This window comes from Indicator indicator, chromosome Z (assembly GCF_027791375.1).
Source record: "Indicator indicator isolate 239-I01 chromosome Z, UM_Iind_1.1, whole genome shotgun sequence".
Taxonomy (NCBI): domain Eukaryota; kingdom Metazoa; phylum Chordata; class Aves; order Piciformes; family Indicatoridae; genus Indicator; species Indicator indicator.
The window spans coordinates 2,465,700-2,491,123 of NC_072053.1; positions in this window are offsets into that span (position 1 = coordinate 2,465,700).

A 25,424-nucleotide genomic window follows, 5' to 3' on the forward strand; every position below is an offset into this window, starting at 1 on the left:
TTTGGTACAAGGTTGAGACGGTGTGGTGTATTTACCAGAACTGTCTTTGTAAAGTCTTCAGAACAGAAGTTACTGAAACCTCCCTTTGCAGACACAGCACTTTTCCTTCCCTGTCTTAGCTCTGAGGATACTGAAGAGACCTGACTCTGGAAAATACCACCCATGAACTACAGCATACCTGGAGGCCCCTGTATTGACATAGAATTCCAGATCCCTGTTCCAGATACCATGTAGATTAGGACATCACACTCTGGTCATGGGCTGTGTATTCAGTGCTCCACACAACTGACCTTATGAGGACAGGGACAATAAGAAAGCAAGGCAGCAATCATCCCTTTGTTTTTAGTCTTACCATCCTCTGCTCCACTCAGTGATTATTCTTCTCCCTGCTTTCACTGTGTTCTGCTCAACACATATAGAAAAACCCCTGGGCAGAATGAAAGTTGCCTTTACTTTGCTGAAATTTCATCTGATCAAGTCCAGTGCTGTGTTTTTAGGAGGTTTGACCTGGCATCTGTGCCATGAATGCTACACAAGGAGGGTGGGTGGATTAATGAAATATCAAGAGGCTGTCTCATAGAAAGTGTGTGACAACAAGCAATCAACATGGAAGAAGCCTGGGGAAGTCAGTCAGTGTGAAGGACTATGCTTTGCAGTGCTGTGCTCAGTGGGAAATATTTCTCATTTCTCTATCTTTATTCTTGCTAACTGAACTCTTTAATTTGCTACACAAGCATATTTAATGTTATAACTTTATTGTGGTGACATTAAAAGGCATTTTCGGATGAAGTTTGCAACAACAGCAGAAGACTTGCTTGAAATGTGATTTTAAACTTCAGGTGCTATTATTTTACAGTTAAGTTATGCTTTGTCAAAACAAGGACCTTTATTCAACTCAAACCATTTTACACACTGTGTTTCTGTGATCCTTTCTTTTCATTGAATTTCCTTTAGAGGTACTTTGGAATTAGATCTCTGATTAAAAAAAAAAACAACCCCAAAACTCAAAAACTCAAAAAAAAAAAAGGTATAGAGGTAAACACCCAGCCAACTTGTGCACTCAATATTTTGCTCTTTTCCAGTTTTACATTGATTTTCTTTATTTTAAATTAATCTTTTAGGTAAAGGAAAAATTGATTACTTTAATATATCCTTAGGATTAGATTGGTCAGGAAGTTATTTGCTCATTCTGAGATGCTATGTCCACGCTGTTCTACACTTTATCCATGTTAGTTGTCATGTTTAACCCAAGCTCCCCAACATCCTCTCAAGTTAAAAAGAATCAGAGTGGCTATCAATGACATCTCAGCCAATTTTACCAGTACCATAATCATAAACTAACTGGAGAATGGAGGTTTGCAAAGGTGTCAGGACTCCCAGAAGCAAGATTAGCAGTGATGGAGTGTGGAGCTTGATGGAGGAAGTTTATAAAAGCCATTGAGACTTATTATATGATTCCTACCATGTTCTGCCCTCCTTCATGTCTTCCTAGAATAGCCAGGTGATTAGGGCACTAACCCCTGGTGTTGAAGCCCAAAATTCAATGAATACTTAATACAATTTATACAAAATAGAGCTGCTCTAATAGTTGAGATTGAAAATGTTCCATCAAGAGTAATGGATAGCCTTGAGGGCTTACTGGGAAAAGGCAGAAGCTGAAATCTTTGCTCTTACTCTGGAGAAACAGAGACTGAACTTGGGTCTCCTGCCTCTAGGAAGATGTTCTCATCTCTGTCTCTCTTGGTTATTCTGCTATGCATGGTGTGGTCTTCCTGAACAAAATGTCTGTTTGCTGCAGTAGATTTGTTCTCTTCTACTTGTTGTGAAGTCAATGAAGTGATATTTTCCAAAGAAATTTTGTAAGTGGAAAGGTCAGACACATTAAACTAGAAGACTACTCAGAATGGGAAAAAATGGCATCACCAGATAACTTCAGGGCAGACACCATATTTTTCTGATGTTTGTGTTTTCTACCTTTTCTACACTTATGTAATGATGCAGCTGTCTACCTGCAAACAGCAAGGTAAATGGACATTGCTTGCCTGAATAAGTATTTCTGTTAAGATGGACTCCTCTTTTACAAGTCCCTCTGTACTTGCTCTAAGTTGTATGTTTCTGATTTTGCCAATTTTCTTTCCTCTCCCTGAATTGATCCAATTTTACTTCTCCATTTTCCTTCTCACACTACTTTTCATGTTATCTCCCTGATTAGTTGAATGCCTTCTTGCTTTCTTTCTTTATCACGAGTGTTTCTGGCTTCCAAACACAAGTCTCTCCTCCTCTTTATGCAGAATCTCTTTGTCTGTGTAGTGAGACTTCTTAAACTTGTCTTTTTGCTGCTTATTATAAATGACCCAAAATGGAAGAAAGGTGTCTAGTGGCAAATGCTTGGACATTCAAACCTTTGCTTAACACTCTTCTAGCTTGTAGGTAATGTTTGTTTTGGCTTTGTGATATGATATTTCTACCATCCAAAAATCTGCTGTTCATTGAACTCTTTGTTTTATGGAAAACTCTTTGCTGTAAGGCTTAAAAGCTCCCTGATGGCCTGAAAGTAATTATTTTCTGGGAGAATCAGCTCCATTTAAAATGTACTTTTGATATTTCCCTCTTGCTACTGGTGAAAGGCAGAAATAGACAATAACTTTCACAAATATACTAGAAAAATAAAACATTGTGGGACCATCTTTGTATATTTTAACAGCCCAAATGATTTTGTTATTAATGTTGAACATTTTGTCACTTTTGCCATGAAATTGTGTGTGGCTCATGTTTTTGCCATGATTGACAAAGGATTCTTGCCTGGAGCCAGCTGTTTGCTTACTGTGCAGCATGGAAAAAGCATTTGAGATGGGCCTTGGCTATCACATTTTCATGTGATGTGCACTCTCATATACATGTGCATATTACACAAAAAACAGAAGAGCTCACAGCAGCCCCAAAACGGCATCTGTTCTTTATAGTGAGATAAAGAAGCTGCAGAAGGTTTGTTGAAACTTGCTGATGCTTGTTGTCACTTAGCAGGAAGTGTTTAGGAGTTTGTGAAGAACAAAATTGCAATTTGTCAAATGTTGCAAACCTCAGAGTGATCACATAATATTTGATTTCGCTGTTGCTATAAATAGGATTTCACTTCGGAGGATGATGAAATGACCAACTTTCTGTTCAGTAAAATATTAGACTTTTAGGGTTTTATTCTCCTTGATATTTTTTTCCCCATAATCTAAAAGGTGAAGTTACCATGGCTTTAATAACCTATAATATTCTCCTGCCAGCACATATTAACATGTGAAATTCAGGCATTCTTTAGCTTTCTGCAGGATGACAAACCCTGCACTGTGATGAGATATTTTTCACATATGGTGGTAGTTCCTTCTATCATGGCTAATAGTGTCTCATCTTCTAGTCCTCCTTGAAGTAGGGAAAAGAAAAAAATATCAAAACTTGAATCAAAGGACATTTTGGCCAATAGGAATGACTTAATTTTGTCAACCTTCTTACATTTAGGCCTAAAATGATCACTGGAACACTGGAAAAGTTTGCCTCCAGGAGATGGTGGAAGCCCCTTTCCTGGAGACAGTCAAGGTCAGGCTTGATGTGGCTCTGAGCAACCTGATTCCTGCAGGATGGTTGGGCTAGATGACCCTTAAAGATTCCTTCCAGTCCAATTCACTCTATGATTCTATGATCCATATGTGTTGTCTTCACCTGTGGCCCTGTGGAATAAGGCAGGTGTTCACGTTACGGCTACAGCTGCCAATGAGAAATGTCAAGCACACTGTGAAACCTGGCGGTGCTTCTGACTTTGGGGAAAACATTGTGTGCTTTCAAATACATTTAGGAGGGGAGTTCTGCAAATGAAGGATGAGTGGGTCATTACAAATTTATGGTAAATGGTGAATAGAGTTTTACATTCAAGCGGATGTTAAGCAGCAATTTCATTGTGCTTCTTCAAGTGTAGAAAAACTGGGGCTTGTTTCCTATAGGAAAAAAAAACTAAATACATTGAGGTATAAGGAATAAGTAGGAGGCAAATTCCTTTGAGAATATAATATGTAGAAAACAATATTTTCCAGGACTAAACACATTAGTACAGGTTGCAGATATATTTAAGAGTTGTGAGCTAGGTTTATAACTATGGAGGAAAGACCATGCCGTAATGGACACCTGGACAAAAGGTTTTGTCTTGGAAATTTCCTTATCTATTACCCTGACATTTGTAGAAAAGTCAAGAAACAGCAAATGGTGGAGCTGTTGGCACAAGGCATTGCTTATGGATGATTGCAGAGATCTAAGGATCTTTGTCTTTTCTTGAATATTATTGAATAATGAATAGCTAAAATTCCAAATTCTGGCAATTAAGTTGGACTACTTGAGATGCAGATCAGATGCAGATGACTCTTCCCAGCCATTGTCTCAGGTTCTGCAAATGAGAACAGATACCAGAGAGACAGGGTAGGGTGGAAAGGCTGCTCGAGCACTCCTGATGGCATGTGACCTGAGTATACTTTCCCTCAGGCAGTGCTAATGGGAGTGCTGAGATCTTCTAAGTGTCTCTTCTAAAGCCATCTTTGGTTACACTGAGTTATTCACCATTGCCCATAACAGCCAGATGTACTTGTTTTTCTTTGCTGTCAAAATTAATGGGCTGCATGGAAGCAAAACCTGCCACTGCCTTACTGACCAGCTGAATCTGCCTTAAATTGAGCTTTCACCACTTGGAATAAAAGTAGTCAAAAAGTCAAAAGTTTTGCTTTTCATGAAGTATGGAAAACAGGCTTTCAGGGTAAAATGAATGTTTGTGAAACCTTTTTCTCTGTCTTCAATGTCTTCGGAGTTTTCAGATACTTATTCACTGCACAATTGCTTTGGACCATAGATGTAAATTCTAGAACCCCTTGCATTGCAAGGGACCCTTAAAAGTCATCTACTCCAACCCTCAGCATCTCTTAGAACCATTTGGAAGTGGAAAGTGAGTCAAAGTGACTTTACACCACTTCTGTTGCTTACTGACCCTTACTGGGTTGGAGATCTCTTATACCAACTAAAGATATGCAAATCCATGGGCCGTGATGGGGTGCATCCATGAGTGCTGAGGGAGCTCCTGACACTCTTGCTGAACCTCTTTCCATCTTTGAAAAGTTGTGGAGAACAGGAGAGGTTCCTGATGACTGGAAGAAAGCAAATGTCACTCCAGTCTTCAAAAAAGGCAAGGAGGACCCAGGCAGCTATAGACCAGTCAGCCTCACCTCTATACATACAAAGATGATGGAGCAGCTCATCCTGGAGGTCACATGAAGGATAAGAAGGTTATCAGGAGTAACCAACAGGATTTACCAAAGGGAGATCCTGCCCGACTAATCTGATAGCCTTCTATGAAACCATGACCAAATGGTTAGATGAGGGCAGAGCAGTGGATGACTTCAGTAAAGCTTTTGATACAGTCTCCCATAACATCCTCATAGAAGAGCTCAGGAGATGTGGCACAGATGGCTGTCAGTGAGGTACATTGCAAACTGGCACCACCACAGAGTTCAGAGGGTTGTCATCAGTGGCATAGAGTCAACTTGGAGGCCTGTGGCCAGTGGTGTCCCCCAGGGATCAGTACTGGGTCCAGTTTTGTTCAATATCTTTATCAAGGACCTGGCTGAGGGCATTGAGATTACCCTCAACAAGTTCTGATGATACAAATCTGGGGGGGTTGGCTGACACCCCTCAGGCTGTGCTGGCATCCAATGTGACCTGGACAGGCTGAGAGCTGGCTGCAGGCAAACCTCATGGAGTTTAGTAAGGACAAGTGCAGGGTCCTGCAACCGTGGAGGAAGAACAACAGGCACCAGGACAGGTTAGAGGCTGCTCTGCTGGAAAGCAGCTCCACACAGAAAGACCTTGGAGTGCTGGTGGACAGCAAGTTCTGCATGGGACAACAATGTGCTCTTGTGGCCAAGAGAGCCAATGGGATCCTGGGGTGCATCAAGAAAGGTGTCCAGCAGGTCTAGGGGAGGTACTTCCTCCCCTCTACTCTGCCCTGCTGAGACCACACCTGGAACAGTGTGTCCAGTTTTGGGCTCCCCAAAGCCCAAGAGAGAGACAGAGACCTGCTGGAGAGAATCCAACAGAGAGCCATGAGGATGATTAGTGGACTTGAGCATCTCCCCTGTGAAGAGAGACTGAGAGCCCTGGGGCTGTTTAGTCTTGAGAAGACTGAGAGGGGATCTCATCAGTGTCAATAAATATCTGAGGGATGGGAGTCAAGTGGAGGGGGCCAGGCTCTTTTTGGTAGTTCACAGTGGTAAGACAAGGAACAATGGGTTCAAACTGAACATAAAAGATTTCACCTCAACATGAGGAGAAATTTCTTTGCAGTGAAGGTGATGGATCACTGGAACAGGCTGCCCAGAGATGTTGTGGAGTTCCCTTTTCTAGACACATTTAAAACTCATCTGGATGTATTCCTCTGCGGACTACACTAAGTGATCCTTCTTTGGCACAGGGGGTGGACCCAATGATCTCTGGAGGTCCATTCCAACCTCTAAGGTATTGTGGTACTGTGAGATAACTGAAATACCTTTCTAGAATAACTAAGCTGTGCAGAGTTCTTTGTGAAGAACTACCTGTTCTGCAGTAAACTGAGCAGTGAACAGAGAACTGGTAGGATAACACACAAATGTGTGCAAGATATCCCTTCCTCCTTGCACAAGCTAGACAGAATCAGGGAAGTGCCAATAGTGAACACAGATAGCTAGGAAAGACAATGGAGTAACAAGGTATTGATGAAATAGAAGATAAAAAGATTGAAAAAAGGGGGGAGGAGGGAAGAATTAAAGTTTTACATTATTTATTTTGAAGATTTGTCAAAAACCTAAGTAGTTCAATTTTCTCCTAATGTCAGGCAATTTCTAAAGGAACACATGAAGTCAGAACTCCAAGCAGTGGGAGCGGTGGGAATGTGTACTTCTGCCTTGCATAGACAAATAGATGTAGGACCAGTTTTGGGCTTAGCACCTCAATGGTGTGAAGATGGACTGTCAAAAGCCTTCATGCCTTATGTCTCTACTGTAATTAAGGATTTTCCTGCCACTGTTAAAGAGCTCCTTATTCAAGATGCTATTTCAAGCTTGTTGGCGGCATTTAAGTTCAGAAATATTCAATAGAACATTCTTTATGAGTACAGAAGGTTATTTCTTAAAATATGTTTTTTTAGTTACACTGCACTGGATTGTATATTTGTACAGGGTGTCTATAGGGCATTAGGAGGTTTTAAGCCCATTCATGTAACATGTTTTTTGGTACCAGCACCTACCTTCTTCCAAGAAGGTGATGCAGTGTATAAAGTAAAAGCACAAATATGGTTGAAAGTGTAAAACATCTATAAAAAACCAAAACCAAATAAAGAAAACAAACCCAACAACAACAACAACAAAACCCCCAGCAAACTATCTTGCCTGCAGATAAGTATTCATGTCACTGACTTTGAAAGTGTGGCGAACTAGAAAGAAAATGAAGCAAGTGAGTGGCCAGACCTGAGTCATGTCAACATAAACCATTTCTGACTAAACCGTGACTGGGCAACACTCCCTGAAGCCAATATAAACCATTTTAAAGTTTCTGTAAACTTGTCCTTTGGCAAAGAGCTAAACCAAGATGAGACATATCATGAAAGTAAAGGGATTGGGGCAAAAAACCTGAGCCAAGTCTGTATGATAGCAGTGATATTTGCAATTTAGAATTCATTTTCCTTTGAGTGTATACTTCTTGAACTATTCCTGAAATTCAGAGGCTGCCAAACTTTGCTTTGCAGTTGATATTGTGCCATGGGAGCTAGACCAAAAGTTATATGGAACTCCAGGAAATTCACAAATCTCAGTGTAATGTGTGTGCTTGTTTTCCTTCACAACACTACAGACTGGCTTGCTGGAAGAGGAGTAAGGTAATGTAATTGTAACAGCAATGTAGAGGATATGGCTCAGAAAATGCACACAGATCACCACCCTTTTATTTCCCTCTAATCTCTCTGCTTAACAACTGAAGTAAACCAGTAGTTGGTAAGAACCTAATTAGCAATAAGTCACATGCAGTATGCAGTACTTTTATTTTGAGGATGATAGCAGTCTTTTATTTTGTTTGTTTTTTTACTAACTGCGTGTGGTTACACACACAGCATGCAAGTTAATATAAGTTTGATGTCTGTATTGGGGCATGTTGGTAAAAACTTAAGTGTGTTATATAAACTATACACAGATGTATCTAGAATTCGTTCCTGGAACAACAAGACTGAAGTGTTCAGATTGTTCAGTCAGTCAAATATTACTGAAGTGCTTTTATTAGAAAAGAATTGTGTAGTTTTCATTCTCCTGGTGAAGAATTACTGTGGAGATTGCACAGTTTTTCCAGGAAGAAGATTTGCTTTATGGTAAAAAGTAAATTTTTAAAGTTTGAAGTAACTGAAATTAGAAGATGTGCATGGAAATAAAGAGGTCTTAGGGTGGGAGTCATTCCTGTTCACAGTGTGGTGTTCATAAAATTCAAGTTTTGTCAGTTAATAATTGTACTTTTAATGAATTTTCTAATTTAAAAACTCTGAAGATGCTATTAAAATGAGTGCTATCTGTTTACTTGTCCTAAATTATGCTATTTTGTCTTACAGATTCAGTTATAAAATACAACTAATTAATATTAGAACAATATATCTGAGTGATTCAGAAACTTATTAGGTGGCACAATGATCTGTATTAAACCCTTATGACAAAAAAAAAAAAAAAGGAATAAAATATATCATAGAAAAAAGGACTAATGCCTCTTTACCTAAAATAGTTTACAATTGTATTTATATTTTACACTGTTGTTTGGTACATTGGCAATATTTGTCCATTGTTGTATTCTGTTGGTAATTATTTATTTTGAACCTTTCATTTTCCTTGGAAAGGAAGTGCTATTGTCTTCACAAAAATTGACTTGCTTACATTCACACTAATTGTGCAATATCAAAGCTCTACACCTTGGTGTGGTACCTTCAGGGAGTGGACTGCATGGGTGGTGAATGTGTTATGAAATATTTGGACACAGTGGGTATGAGGAGACAGAAGATGATTAATTGACAGCCAGGAGAGAAGGTGAATATTCTTTGAATTAATATGGGTGAATATTCTGCCAGAACAGAGAATGAATATTTTTTAATGAAGTGTCCCCATCTTGAAATTACCTTAAAGTGATTGCAGTTATGAGGATAATGGGAGGTGGACTGTCCTCAAATAAAGCTTGCTGTGGATGACCAACGATTTTGGTGACATGGTGGGATGTTAGTCAGACAGATCAAGGGTAGAAACTAATAAGCATTGTGAAAGGTGAAGATGGATGCTGTACTAGGATTAGCTTTAGAAAATGCTGTAAGTTCAGACAAGGCAGAAGGCAAGAACCAAACCTAAAGAGAATATAATAAATCTTTTTACCAAATACCAGATTATTGGGATTTTAACATTGACTGTGAGGCAGTATTCTTGAAGGGTGAAAAAAGGGAAAACTTAACAGTATTTTTTAATGAACTTTTAGACTGAGATTGTCCTTCCTCCAAATGTGCAACTCCCATTAACCGCGGTTGTGCTGTGGGCTGAAGGGAGGGCAGAGTCACCTTTTGCTGTCACTGCTGAGTGGCACTTCTGTTAGTATTGTTTCAGTCAAGAATCTGTCAGCACTTCCTATGGAATTTATACCTGCCCTATAAAACACACTCTGCTGCTGGTTGATATACAGTCTACCTCCTAAGGAGTCATTACAATCTATCACTTCAATGATCTGCTGATAATGGGGGTGTATCACTTATGTGTGTAATGGGTCTGAAAGAAACGGGACTATTGAAATTGCATGGAGTCTGTGGAAAACGGCAGGGAATAAGTGGGAGTGCCTCTATGCTCCTCAAGATCCTTGGGGGCCATTATAACACAGGAAGAATATTAACAGTCTTCAAATGGGAAAGGCTGTTATAATCTCCTTCATTAATCAAAGAAAAATCAAACATGCCAAATCTGAACATCGCGTCGTCTAGACAATGGTAGGTACAATTCAGGCTTTTTATTCTGGCATTTGCTAAAGGCTGGTGGATTTTGGCACAGCCATTCCAGAGCTGCACAAACTTGACTGGTGTTTTTCCAGTTGGATTTGACTCCCAGTCTCTGCCTAAGACTCTTTTCTTTTACATATCAGCTATGTTTGTAGGCTGTTTCTATGCATATATGAGAGCTGTGCACAGCATGGGTGAGTTAAGGACAGAGCAACAAACCTTAACTCTGACTTCCCTGGCTGCTCTTAAAGCATTATGTTTTTTAACAGCCTTTCCTATTTCATGAGTGTGCAGCCATAGACATAAATATAAATATGTCTGTCTTTGATAAATTAAAATCTTAACAGGTGTATGAATCCTGGCCAAGATAGTTATGAGCTGGTCAGTATATATTACTTGCACTTGGAAGTGGTATGTTAAGAGAACACTTGGCTGTTTCACTGCTTTATAAATAGATGGATTTGCTATTTCTGCAATCATCTGCAGAGTGTAAGGAAGTAATAAATGGGTAAAAGTAAGTATAGATCTCATCTCTGAGTCATGTACATGAAATTAATTAATTCCACAACATGTTCACTCCTGTCATTAGGTTTTCTGATCTTGTGTGCCATCTTAGGTTTGATAGGAGCAGCAAAGAGAGCAAAGATGTTCTAGTGCTCTTAGTCCTAGACCTCAGAGACCCCAGATCAGTTTCTGTTTTTTTTTTTTTTTTTTTTTTTTTTTTTTTATGCCATAGACTTCCTGCACGACCTTGGGCAAGTTTCTGAGTCTGGTTGACATCCAAAAAAGCACTTAGGAACCTAAAGTGTAACTCAAGCTTAATTTAGGCATCTTTGTTCAGGGGATTGCTCCATGAAAATTCAGTCTGCTTAGGTGCCTGAGAGGATGTGGATGCCATGGCTTTGGCCAGAAAACAAAACAAAACAAGACAGACAAAGATCATTTAAAGGTGTTCCAAGTCCTCAAATGGACTGTGAATAGAAGGAACCTCATTTGGAGTCTACTTAGAAATGACAAACCAGTCGTATCCCTGAAAGTACTGGCCTGCTAATTTGTCCTCTGAGTGCCTCACATGAGGAAAGATCATTGAATTCAGAACAAAATGTGGAAGTTTTAGCAATATATATGTATATAAAAGTATATTCAAGCTTATAAGGAGAAGGGCCTGTCATCCACCTTAGAAAGACCTGTCATCCACCTTTTGTACGTCTCTCAATGGATATAATGCTCTGAGTAGTAAGAGGAAATGGCTTCTCAGTATGTGGCATTTAAAATTTACTACTGCTAACTGTGGTTTTCTCTGGGGTAAGAGAATTGCTGTCCCTATTGTGGAAGCTGTGTTACTGTGCAGGAAGGACAATTGAGGTTCACAAGAGGAGAAATTACATATGTAGGCAAAGAGACATGACAGCAAAGTGTGTGGTTAGGAGGCAGAGCTCTTGGTTCTGCTTTATGCTTCCACAGAAAGTGTTTACCAATTTCATTCAACAACTGTAGCACAATGTGGGGAAACTGTCCCTGAAGCGTGGTGCTGACAGGCTTTGTGTTCACAGTAAAATGTCTGAGTGGAGTTTGAGCTGGTGGACACCTTTTCTGAATTCATGAAGAGATGGGAAAACATCAGAGAGGATATTTCTCTGCCAAGTATTGCTTCTTGGGCTGTGGTTGGTACAAACTCTTGAATCACAACTCTTGCCATGCTTCAATGAACTTTTCTGCCTCTGCTCTGAGGTGAAGTTTGGGAAGTTATAATTCCTGAGTTCATGTTTAGGCTATATCCACTAGCCACTTTTGTTCCAGAGGCCTCAGCTTTTCTCCCAGCACCACACACTTTATTTGCTATATCCCAGCCAAACCTTGTTTAACCTGCTCTCAGCTCTAGTGCGTCATCTTGCACTATGTCCTCCATCTCTTTTCCTTCCCTATTGATTTAGTGATTCAGAAACTTTCAAAATGCTGAGACACAAGTTTAAATTCTTCAGATTTAGGAGGGCTTGAAGTCTAAACCTCCTGCTTTCCAGGCAGATGTGCTCTAAATATTTACCTGCTGCCAATCCTGCTCTATCCTCTACTACCTGATGAAAATTCCATTTTTCCATGTGTTTTAGGTGTCTTTGTTTAGTCTCAGATTTGCAGCTTTGAACTTGCAGAGATGCCAAACCCACAGATGTCTTTAGGCAAGACAGGTAGGATTAGAGAAAGCCTTCAGATTTAGTGCTTTGTGTTGACTGCTGTGAATCCTGTTTCTAAAAGCCAGATCTGCTTTTCATTACAGCAAGGACCTGATTCTGGGGACTATATGATGGAGGTGGGAGATAAATTGTATTATGCTCTTCTGCCTCTAGGGTTTAGAGCTGAGAAATGAGGATGTGGTAACTTGCATTAGCAGTAACTGTGTGACTGTATTTTGAGGTAAGACAATACAATTCAAGCAGTATATGCTGCTTAGGTATCACAGTAACAGGGAACATGTAAAGAGGAAAGAACTGTCCATTGAGATCAAGTGAGTTGTATTTAGCTTACCTCATAAAATAAAAGCCCTTTCTTTCTCTTTCCAAGCATTTTTTGGTCTAATACAGGATCGATAAAAATCAATTATATTCTGGTGCCCGGCAAAGTGCCTGTTTACTACATGATCCTTCCAAGTGATCTCAGAACACGTCTGAACAGACTTTTCAAAAGCTCTTCTTTCTGTCCACCACATTGTCTCCATGCCCTTGTCTCCCTTACTGTACCATTTTTCTATCATATGTTGCATAGTTTATATTGGAGTCATAGCAGTTCATGTGCAGACACCTGCATTAGCACTCAACAGATGATAATGTACCTGCCGCAGTATGGGACTGAGGGTGAACTTCACCACCTGGGTGCTTATAAAGCTTTTTGACTGCACTTTACGGGTGGCCTTGAACTCTGGTTTGCTCTAGCTGTACTTATAATAAGCTGATGTGGCATGTTTGGCTATCTCTGCACAAGGCTTAGCCACTGTGGTTGCTTCAATTACCTACCATTTGATGTGGCTCCCTTGTTAAGTGGGCTTTTGGGTGGTCTTTTCCACACCCAGAGTAAACAAACGAAATAATCTTTATTTTTGCCCACAATGAGTAATAAAGGAAACTCTTTGGTTAAAAATTACAGAGCAGAAACACATCATTTATCCATAAACAACATACTTTCTCATAATAGCATAATTTATATCCCCCAATGGACCTTGAAATTAGACTGGACAAAAGATCATGAAATGTCCTTTGAGCAATAAGTCTGTACTGGCAGGAGTGGCTCATGTAAAAGATATTTTCCATTCGTGATGTCCATGAGTCACAATCGCAACACACATGTCTTAAAAGACCAGTACTCCAGGACAACTTGGCAAACATGTGACCAAACTGAAATGTATTTCATTACAAATATTGGTGGATTAAATCACCTTGAAGCACAGAAAATTATTTCCTTTCCAACTTCATTCTAGCCAAAGCACTGTGGTCTTGGGTCAAGCTATCAAATGTAATAATAACATTACAGGAATTTTGGAGAGAACATCAGTAAATGTGGAGCTTTCTTTCTATACCACCTTTTATCTAAGGGATTGTTCTGTATAGGAAAATGTATACACAGAATTTACATCTGTTCTTGGTGGATCATGGAGTTATAGAACTGTTGAAGTTGGAAGAGACCTTCAAGAAAATCAGGTCCAACCACTTACCTAGAGGTCACAATCCCACTACTGCTAAGCAATTTACCACTAAAACATGTCCCTAAGCACCACATCCATATGTCTGTTAAGTAAGTACAGGGTGGTGATTCAACCACTATCCTGGCCAGCCTGTTCCAATGCCTGATAAACCTTTCTGTGAAGAAGCATTTCCTGATGAACTTCCTTTGGAACAACTTGTGGCTGTTTCTATTTATTTTTATTTGGAGATAAAATAGCCTCAACTCACCGTATGAATTTTAAAGGCCACATTTCTCATAATTTTGAAACCCTAATCTGTAGAAAATATTACAGGAAGTGTGAGAACTGTGATTTAGCAAAATTGTGGCTATTGCTCCATCCATCAATTCTCACTGTTTCAGCTAAAAAAGGGTTGGGCACAATGTGCAGAACTTATCTCATTACAGAATAGATATCAGTCTTAGTGTCAGTTGTTTACATATCCTTATACTCAACAGAGGGAGAAGTGTATTTGCAGGGAGCTTGGGTAATCTGAGCCATTTTAAGCACCCCCTTCAGTGCAGAACGTAGAAGCTGCTCAGGCCAAATGCACTATGCAAAATCAGAAAAGGTGGGACACCTTACCCAAGAACTTTTGTAGGACATAGCTCATGGCTTTATGAAGCTGAGAGGCTTTACCTGTTAAGTGTCCTCTGAAGGAAGTGGGAAGCTTAATTGATGAGAGTACATGTCATAATGATACCACAATAATGATAACAATAATGGTAAGGCTGTGCCTTAGAGATGTAGTTTTTTCTGTGGCTTCGTTGATGATGATCTCAGCTTATATTAGAGATGAGATTAACCCTAGCCTTGGAATAGAGATCTGGAACAGATCTTCAACTGGTGCAAACCATGGTAAAGCTCCATTTGAAAGCACTGGAGTGATGCTACTTACCTTGGCTGAGGGTCTGTTCCATCTGTTGTTGTTTAACTGTAGACAGAATGACATCTCTTTGTTTGACAGCTACCAGAGAGATAATCATAGCAGGCATATCTCTCTCTGGAGATGGATCTGTGCCCGGGTTATCAGTATTCAGATATATCATCAGATTAACTTTGAGCTTGGAAGCTTGCAGTTGTATTCTGCAGATTTTCTTTTTTTCCCCATAGAACTGTACAAGTTGGGATAATTTTTTTCCCCAAAACTTTTAAAATAGATTAATCTGTTTTGAGGCTAATTTCATCCTTGAACTTTCTGATTCCTACTTTCAATAATTCACATTTAAAACAAAGTGAATCTTTAGCCTGATCTCAGCTGTGTTGAGATATGTTACTTTTTTTAGCAGTGATTGCAATTATTCCTGTTTTGTGGTCACAATGGTTGGGTCCTGTGCTCCAAATTATTGATCCAGTTGGACCACAGTTCCTCCCTGAGTTTTTTTAATGTTTTTTTCAGTTTTATATTCAGATATTCTACTGCCAGGAAAACCTTTTCAAGTGTCCTAGGATTTATTTTAAGTGATTCCAAAGTGGAGGAGAACTGCAGACTGTTTTCTGCTGCTCTCTTTACCTGCAACATTTAAGGTAACTCTACTGCATGGGCAAAAGTTTCGTAGCAATAATCAGAAAGCATTTTTTGTTTCCCTTCTTGAGATGCTTCAGGTAGAATTTTGAGAATTAAAAAGCAAGCTGTGGTAGAGGCACCTTTCATTCCTTCTGAGATCCAAATAGAGGGGGGGGGGGGTGTGGGGGTGTGGGGAAAGTTGTTTCAAAGGTCTTATCTGTCCTCATACTTTGGGCAAAACCGACCAGTCTTCCTCCTCCATCTCCTCTCCAGCCATCTACCTTGTGCACCATGGACTCTCAGATGACTGATTCCCAATCTATTTAGAGTAATGCCACTCACAGAATCATAGAATCAATCAGGTTGGAAAAGACCTTGGAGATCACCAAGTCCAACCTATTACCTCAGAGATCATCAAGTCAAACCTATTACCTAACACCTCCTGACAACAAAACCATGGCTCCAAGTGCCACATCCAATCTTGTTTTGAACTCCTCCAGAGATGATGACTCCACCACCTCCTCGGGCTGCCATTCCACTCGTCAATAACTCTTTCTGTGAAGAACTTTCTCCTCACCTCCAGCCTAAACTTCCCCTGGCACAGCCTGAGACTGTGTCCTCTTGTTCTGTCAGTGGTTGCCTGGGAGAAGAGACCAACCCCCTCCTGGCTACAACCTCCCTTCAGGGAGTTGTAGACAGCAATGAGGTCTTCCGTGAGCCTCCTCTTCTCCAGGCTAAACAATCCCAGGTCCCTCAGCCTCTTCTCATAGGACTTGTGCTCCAGACCTCTCCCCAGCCTCGCTGCCCTTCTCTGGACACATTCAAGTATCTCAGTGTCCTTCTTAAACTGAGGAGTCCAGAACTGGGCACAGTACTCAAGATGTGGCCAAACCAGTGCTGAGTATAGAGGCAGAGTGACTGCTCTGCTCCTGCTAGCCACACTATTGCTGATGCAGGCCAGGATGCCATTGGCCTTTTCAAGGCAGTCATCACATATTTTTCCCTTAAAGAAGTCTCTGAAGAAATAATGCTGGGTGTATTGCTTTGGATAACTGGCCTGAACAGACGTGTGTCTAAGGGTGTATGTGTATCTATGTGTATCTAAGTCGAGTAAGCTCATATATTTTGGTTGCCTTTGTTTCCATGACACAGAAGTCCCTCCCTTCAGTGTGAACCCATCACAATCAAACAATATAGTTGTGATGACAAGAATTATCCATTGGGAAAGCAAAGAGAGAGGGGAGAAAGGAGCACCTATGTATTTTTACTTAGCATGGCACCTTAAGGCAAACTTAGCAAACTCTTTTGTAATAAATTATTAAGATCCAACATATTACGATGAAGTATTGTGAAAGTAGGAATAATGCACATGCCACTTAGTCCTCTAAACTGATATTTAATCCAGTTTCTTTTTGTTCAGGATTACAGTAAATAAATAAGGACCTCGAGAAGGAAAATGAAGATGTTAAAAAAGTTGTGCATCCACAACTTTTTCTATAAAAATCAGAATTGTTTTTTTCTTGATTTCCATACTGGAGTATTGAAATAAGTAACTCTGACATTTGCAATCTTTTGCATCTATGTTTCTAGTGGTGCAGGAACTCATTGATGCTGGTTACCACAGTTGCAGCTCTTGGATTTCTGTTCAGAACCTTCCCATTTGCAAACTGATCTGTCTCAGCATCAGGATAGATCTGCAGTTTGGGTTTAACTTAACACAACACTAAGAAATTTAAATTCTTGCCCCTCCTGTGACTTCCACAGAAATTTCAAGGAGAAGGCATGAGTATGTGAAGATTGTAAGGATTCAAACCCCCTTCATCTGAGAATGTTTAAAACTTCAAGGAATTTTATCTCCTTTGTGTTGTCATTTTGGTACAATTGCTGGCAGCTAAAGTAACCATATTTCTTCATATTTTAGACTGTCAGTGTTTGTTTTTTTGATTGATTGTAAAAACTGTGGAAATTTTTAGAGGAATGGATCTAATCACTCCCTGAAACTTGCTCTTCAAATTCAGAGAAAAAAAAAATCTGGATGAATTTCTAATTAAAACATAAAAAAAAAAAAATTCTCAGAACCTTGTTAAAATTAAAACACAAGCATTCTGCCTGTGAAAGCACCAACATGCAATGGAAAAGTAATTTAGGGCTTGCAAACCATGGGGAATGGTAACATTCCAGTGGACTGAGCTGGAGATGAAACACTGCAGAGAGAAAAAAAAATATATTGAGGTATGAAGAGACAGAATAATTCTACATTGCCATATAGAGGTAACAAACCTTAAGTAAGCTCAGATGTCTACCTTTTTCTGTAGATACCTGGTCTCCATGTCCATACCCATGCTGCAGAAGAAGTGCTGTTTGAATAGTGAGCAGCATAATATGCAGAAAAGCCTCCTAAGGCCAAGACAAATTAAATTCCACTACAGTGTTCTTTAAGCTTCTGTCCACAAGTTTCCAACACAACTGAGAGAATAATGGAAAGGGTTTTAGCCTGAACAGTTTATTGCCATGGAGCTGTGATTGATCTGGAGCTCATAAAAGATGGACTAGGTGAGCTTTGGAGGTCCTTTCCAACCCAAACCATTCTATGATTCTATGGTCTTCACACCGGTTCCTCTTCCTTGAGAGGGAGGTATTTTTACTTCTTTGCCTCATGGAGTCTTCAGTCAGAACCTAATAAGTGTCATTCAGAAAAATCAGTTAAAAACCTCAACCTCTAGCATTAATTAAATTGATTCTCATGGTCAAATAGGTAATCATATTTTTACATTTCCCTCTTTCTGTTCCAAGTCTCAATTTACTCTTTTACTTCAATGCCTAAAAACATTATTGAACTTTCCCTAACCTGATGAAAAAATCACAATCTTTTTCTAAGCAAGGAGCAAACCAACCAAAAGGCTTATCTATTTATTTATAACTTCTCCATCTACAAGACTCTTTCTTGGCAATATGGCCAACTGCTATCCTGATATGATTGTAGGAAATATTTATAATTCTGTTAAATGAGGCTGATTAATCTTGACTTGCTTTTCACCAAATCTTCTATAGTTAGATGATGGACTTTGGAAGCTAATCATCTCAGAGGAGAGCTGCTACAAGCTAATTCATAATACATTTTGTATCACTTGGCTGTTGATTTAAATTTTAAGATTGAGTTTTCTCTGCTTTTTTGTGACTTGCAACAAATGTTAGAACTCATGCAGCATGTGTGGAAGAAAATTCAACATGATGAGTGAATGCTTGTTCCTAAACTCTTTTGCTTCCCCTTGTTTTGATAGAGGGAAGATGCGACCTTGTACCACCACACTTCCTCACACTGCAGTGAGGATGGGAAACCTCTAAGGTAGTATTTGAAGCATGAGAATGGCTGCTGGAATGCCTGTAAATCTTGCCTTCCTACCATGTGCAGATCTTGAGCTTGAAAATGCAATGAGTTGTGGCTGAATGGCACTTTTCCAAAGCATGCTCAGCACCTGGGCAGGACTGGGATTTGCGCACCACTAGACATATTTGTACAGTTTTTTGTACCCTGTTTATGCCTCAAACACCTGTTTCAGGTACAGAACCCAAAAATTCCAGCATGATGGAGGATAGAAGGGAAATCTGGAGATCATCCAGTCCAACCCCTCTGCTAAAGCAAGGTCACCCACAGCAGGTTGCCCAGGATCAGAATGTCCAGGTGGATTTGGAATCTCTCCAGAGAAGGAGACTCCACAACCTCTCTGGGTAGTCTACTCCAGGGGTCTGGCACCCTCACAGTGAAGAAGTTTTGCTTTATGTTTAGATGGAACCTCCTGGATCCAGTTTGTGCCCTTTCCCCCTTGTCCTTTTCCCCTTGTCCTGTTTCTGGGCACAGCTGGGCATCACAGAGGAGAACAAGATGTTTTTATATTTGCTCTGGGGACCAGTCTGTTTTTCAGCTCGATGGATTATCTCTCCAATGGGTTGCTTCTGCAAATATGGCATTTTGATATTGATATTGATATTGTATCATTAATGGCAGATTGAGTCAATTCAGTAGATTTTAAAGGAAGTTTTCTGTAAGATGCAGAATGAATGCTGTGTGATCATTTTTTTTTTGTCAGTTAAGAAAAAATGCAGTGATTTCCTGGCAATGTATAATAAATGATTAAAATGGAGTAGTTAAATGCCCCTTGCAATCTTTTGATGTACCGTGTAGATCTTTGTCTGCTATCAAAATGAACAGTGCTAAACTGCTGTCTTGCTGGTATAAGCTGCTTCTTTCTCTCTCTCTCTCTGTCTCTCTCAGAATCTGTCCTAAATACAGCTAGAAAGTTTTTATTTGTACAGCACCTGAATTAGCTCAGCTTTATGTTTTACTTGGATCAAGGACACTAATGATTTTAAACAGCATGATTCATGTCTGGACTTTATTAAATTGTATTCTCAGGCTTCAATCTCCTCTTCCCCCTCCCCCCTCCCAGTTTATTTTCTTTTGTTTTCCCATAGGAAAGTTGCACAGTATAGTTTCACTAATGTTGTATACCTGCTTTCAAATCTTATTATGGATTTAGCAGCCATATTTTGATATTAAAAATAAAAAGCATACATGAAAGAACACTTTTTCAAGTAATCACATTTGATTTTGTTGAGAAATTGTAATTTCCCTGTTGACACCATCATCACCATCACAGTTATTAAAAAAAAAACCCAGACAGAGAGCTGCTTAAATTAATTTTACTTCATTTTATCTGAATGTTCAGCTCACTTTAGGCTCCCTCAAAATGCAAGAGTAGTTCTGCTCCTTGAATGCATAAAATAATTTTCTGTGCAGGTTTAAGCCTTGCATATATTTTTGAATACCCCTCTGCAAAGGTGCACTAATTATCATTTATCACCATCCACGATGATTCTCTATCATGAGAAATATTCGATTTAAATTCAGCTGACAATGACAATGGCTCAGGGCACCAAATAATTGCAAGTGATAGTTATTACTGGCCACTGAATGGGTGGTATTGAAGCAAACTGAGAAAAAAAAATACCCTTCTCTTTTGCAAATCTTTTTGCAAATCTGTTCTCATAGCAAGTCATAACATCATCCTAATTCCTCCCAGCTATCCTTCCCACCCTACTTAATACAAATGACATGACAATCAATGTCAGAGATTCTTTCTTTGTAGATTATTATTCTAGTTAATTCCACATGTTGCATCCTCAGCAATATCCAAAAACTATGTCTTGCTCTTCTCAACAGATGAAAGCTCGAGTGTGTGGAAAATATTGACTATTAATCAGATAGACAAACCTCTTCTCTCTCTCTTTTTCTTTTTTTAAATTTCAAAAAGAGAATCCAAGAAGTGGAAGAATCAACACAGAACCTAATTATTGTGAGGCAAGGGTTGCTGGAAAGGCAAATAGAAATGCTCATCACTTACTTATGCATTTGTTAGAGCTGCTTTTGCAGTAGGCTCACTCATATTAAGAGGTGAAATTATACTGTGTATGAACTTTTTTGCTCTGTGCATAATTCGTTGTAGTCACGATCAGGAAAATTTATATCAGAAAAAACAGAGTTTGTGCAGACCAAGAGACAACAGCAGCCTTTGCAAGCTGATGACTGCACTCCATGGGACCAAAGCCAGCATGCAAATTCTCTCCGTGGCAGTTTTGCTTGGTGGTGTCAGAGGAGCTAAAAGGTGGCTTCCAGACACCTTCTCTTTGGACTCCTCTGCTACCTGTATCTTCACTGAACTACCCTCTGATTTACTTCTTTTTTGGTTGAATGTAAGAATTTCCAAAGTTTAATTTTTGAATACACAGTGTGTAGGATTTGGGAATTAATGTGGTGGAGAGCGTGACATTATCCATTAGATATAAACCAGGGCTGGACAAGATGGTTGCCATGCTCAGGCCAGATTGTATGAGACCTTTTCAGAGAGCAAACAAACAAAAAAACAAACACACAAACAAATTCAATGAACTTTCTGAGATGTACTTCCAGCAGTAGTGGCATTGGCATCTTCAAACATACTTATTCTTCCTCACATTAAATCCTGCTGATTGATTGGAACGATCAAGCAGGTGAAGCAACTGCTTTAAAGGAAAGGACACCTTGAAGAAAAGCATTTTGCTGTTCTAGAAATCGCAGAATCACAGAATGTCAGAGGCTGGAAGGACCTCAAGAGATCATCCAGTCCAACCCACCTGCCAGAGCAAGATCACCTATACCAGGTCACACAGAAAGTCATCCAGGCAGATCTTGAATATCTCCGGAGAGGGAGGCTCCACAACCTGTTCCAGTGTTCTGTCACCCTCACAGGGAAATAATTCTTCCTCTTGTTTCCATGGAACTTCCTATGCCTCAACCTCCACCCATTGCCCCTGGTCCTGTCTTTGGGCATTGCTGAGCAGAGCCTGGCTCCACCCTCTTGGTGCTCACCTTTTATGTATTTATAAACATTTATGAGGTCACCCCTTCATCTCCTCTTCTCCAAGCTGAAGAGCCCCTGCTCCCTCAGCCTCTCCCAATAAGGAAGTTCCATTCCCTTAATCATTCTTATGGCTCTGCACTGGACTCTTTCAAACAGTTCCCTGAAGTCCTTCTTGAACTAAGGGGCCCAGAACTGGACACAATATTCCAGATGTGGCCTCACTAGGGTAGAGTAGAGGGTGAGGAGAACCTCTGTCAATCTACAAACTGCACCCCTTCTATTACACCCCAGAATGGCGTTGGCCTTGGCCACAAGAGCACATTGCTGGCTCATGGTCAACCTTCCATCCACCAGGACCCTCAAGTCCTTTTTCCCTTCTCTGTTCTCCAGCAGGTCAGTCCGCAACCTATACTGGTCCATGAGATCGTTCTTTCCCAGGTGCAAGACTCTACACTTGCCCTTGTTGAACTTCATTCAGTTTCTCCCTGCTCAACTCTCCATCCTGTCCAAGTCCTGCTGAATGTCAGCACAACCCTCTGGTGTGTCAGCCACTCCACCCAGCCTGGTGTCATCACAAACTTGCTGACAGTGCTCTCTGCTCTCACCGAGGTCGTTAATGAATATCTTGAACAGCACTGATCCCAGTACTGACCCCTGAGGGACTCCACTAGATACAGGCCTCTAACTAGACTCCATCCCATTGACCACAACTCTCTGACTTCTTTTCTTCAACCAGTTCTCAATTCACCTCATTCCCCGATCATCCAGACCACACTGCCTGAGCTTAGCTGCAAGGATGCAGTGAGAGACAATGTCAAATGCCTTACTGAAATCAAGATAAATCACATCCACTGCTCTACCATCCTCTATCCACCTAGTTATGTCCTCATAAAAGGCTATCAGGTTGGTCAGACATGACTCACCTTTGGAAAAACCATGTTGACTGCTCCTTATGACACTCTTGTCCTTGATATGCCTAAGGACAGTGCTGAAGACGAGTTGCTCCATCACCTTTCCAGGAATGGAGGTGAGGATGACCAGTCTATAGTTACCTGGGTCCTCCTTCTCATCCTTTTTGAAGACTGGAGTGGTATTTGCGCTCCTCCAGTCCCCAGGCACCTCTGCTATGACTTACCAAAGATGGTGGAGAGTGGTCTGGCAATGACCTCTGCCATCATCTGGAACACAATCAAGAGTTGACTTTCCAGACAAAACTTCATTTTAAGTGTTACTTCATAGCCTAGAAGAGTTAATATTATATTCAGAAAGTGGGAAGCTTGACTTTAGTTTTGTTTTCTTTGGTTGGTTTGTTTTTTGGGTTTTTTTTTTTGAGTGTGTTTCTGGACATCCTTGAAGCAGGAAATGATGCTTCTGTTAGGAAGGGCATTCATTGTTTAATGCCTTTACATTTATGAAATGAGAAAACCAATTTTTTTTCTGTACAGCCAATCTTCTAACACCCTCTTTGGGATATCATCAGCAGAAATATAGATGTCTACAAATGTTCTGCCATTGATGTCTTTCATCTTCAGGTCTGGTGCAGCAGTTGTGCCCAATATACTCAGGGGCAAGCACTGTATCTCTAAAATCTGCCTTTATAAATTATGGATGTCATTGTGTTGCTCTCCATTCTTAGATTCTAGATTTGAGAAAATAATTTAGCTTTATGCCATTTTTTTTTGGGTTGTTTAGTCATTGCTCCTGGGTTTTAACTATTTATTTCAGACTCGTCTCTGACTTAGTGCATCACTGAGTGTGTGAGAGTGTGAAGGAAGGAAAACTATCAGTGGCTTGGTCAGCTTTTCCTCCTCTGGGACATCTGTAGATGTCTGGGAACAGGAAGTCTCTGAAAGATTTGAGACTTGATCTTGAAGATGTGCATTTTAACTTTTTTTTGCTCAAGTTGCTAGCTTGTTCAGTTAGTGGCAGACACATTTCTGTCTGGGCTGTGGATTTGAGGCAACGTTCTTTGCATAAACTGAGGTTTTAGAAGAGCTTCCCCTGCATTGATCTTTCATTTGTGAAGCTCTGCTGTTAAATTAACTGCTGACAATGTCACATAGAATTGGGGTGAAGATTAATCTATTCTTCAAGGATTAAGTTTTCTCATTTTTCAGACTGGAATACTCATGCAGTACTAAGCACCCCCTTGTCAAAGCTACCCCTGTGTTAATGGTGTAGCACAGGATGACAGCTTAGTTCCTCTAAAATCCTCCCTATTGCCTTTTTTTTTTTTTTTTTTTTAAAGTTGGAGCTTTATATAGTAGATGGCATAGTAATTCATCACAAGCTTGTGACCAAAAAGCTTCTCTTATTCAGGGAACTCTAAACTTTTTTTAACAATTTCAACTTGAAACGTTGCTTGGTATCTGCATGAGTTTTCTTTCACATTTCTGCCTTGCTGCTTCTTGTAACTTCCCCTTATGTCACACCCTGTCAGCGTGATGACAGGTCTCAGAGATTGAAGCACCAAACAACACCTGATACACCCAGATCTGGGAAAATCCCTCAAACAGCAGCTGCAATTCTTGACCTAAACTGAGACTCTCAGAACCAAACCGCAGGGAGCAGTGTACTGGAGGCACTCTTCCTTCAAGTCGTGCACACATCAAACTGTTGTTTACAAGTGCAGGGAGAAAGGAATTTCTTTATGTTTTTCCTTGCCTCCTGATGATCTGTCCTCAAAGCATTTCATCCAGGTAGATTTCAGCTTTCAGAAATTCACTGACATTTGCATTCAGAAAAACTAAAATTAATGTCCTAGTGATGATATGGGGCACAGATATTTGTGTCAAAAAAGCAATCAGGAACATACAGAATCCATTGAAATATAACATTTAAAGCTATGCAATGGCTTGTGCACAGAAATACACAGAAATATGTTTCCAAAATCACAACATTTGGTAATTGCTCCCAGAATTATTTATGTATGGACTTTCAAATCAGTGCACACAAGGATGGTGTTTATTAAAAGGAAATAAGTGAACAAAACAGACATAACTCTACTGAACCTGGTCCAAAACATGACAATTTTCTCTTTCTTTCTTTCTTTCTTTCTTTCTTTCTTTTCTTTTCTTTCTTTCTTTTCTTTCTTTCTTTCTTTCTTTCTTTCTTTCTTTCTTTCTTTCTTTCTTTCTTTCTTTCTTTCTTTCTTTCTTTCTTTCTTTCTTTCTTTCTTTCTTTCTTTCTTTCTTTCTTTCTTTCTTTCTTTCTTTCTTTCTTTCTTTCTTTCTTTCTTTCTTTCTTTTCTTTCTTCCTTTTTTTCTTTCTTTCTTTCTCTTTCTTTCTTTCTTTCTTTCTTTCTTTCTTTCTTTCTTTCTTTCTTTCTTTCTTTCTTTCTTCCTTTCTTTTTCTTTCTTTCTTTCTTTCTTTCTTTCTTTCTTTCTTTCTTTCTTTCTTTCTTTCTTTCTTTCTTTCTTTCTTTCTTTCTTTCTTTCTTTCTTTCTTTCTTTCTTTCTTTCTTTCTTTCTTTCTTCCTTCCTTCCTTCCTTCCTTTCTTTCTTTCTTTCTTTCTTTCTTTCTTTCTTTCTTTCTTTCTTTCTTTCTTTCTTTCTTTCTTTCTTTCTTTCTTTCTTTCTTTCTTTCTTTCTTTCTTTCTTTCTTTCTTTCTTTCTTTCTTTCTTTCTTCCTTTCTTCCTTTCTTCCTTTCTTCCTTTCTTTCTTTCTTTCTTCCTTTCTTCCTTTCTTCCTTTCTTCCTTTCTTCCTTTCTTTCTTTCTTTCTTTCTTTCTTTCTTTCTTTCTTTCTTTCT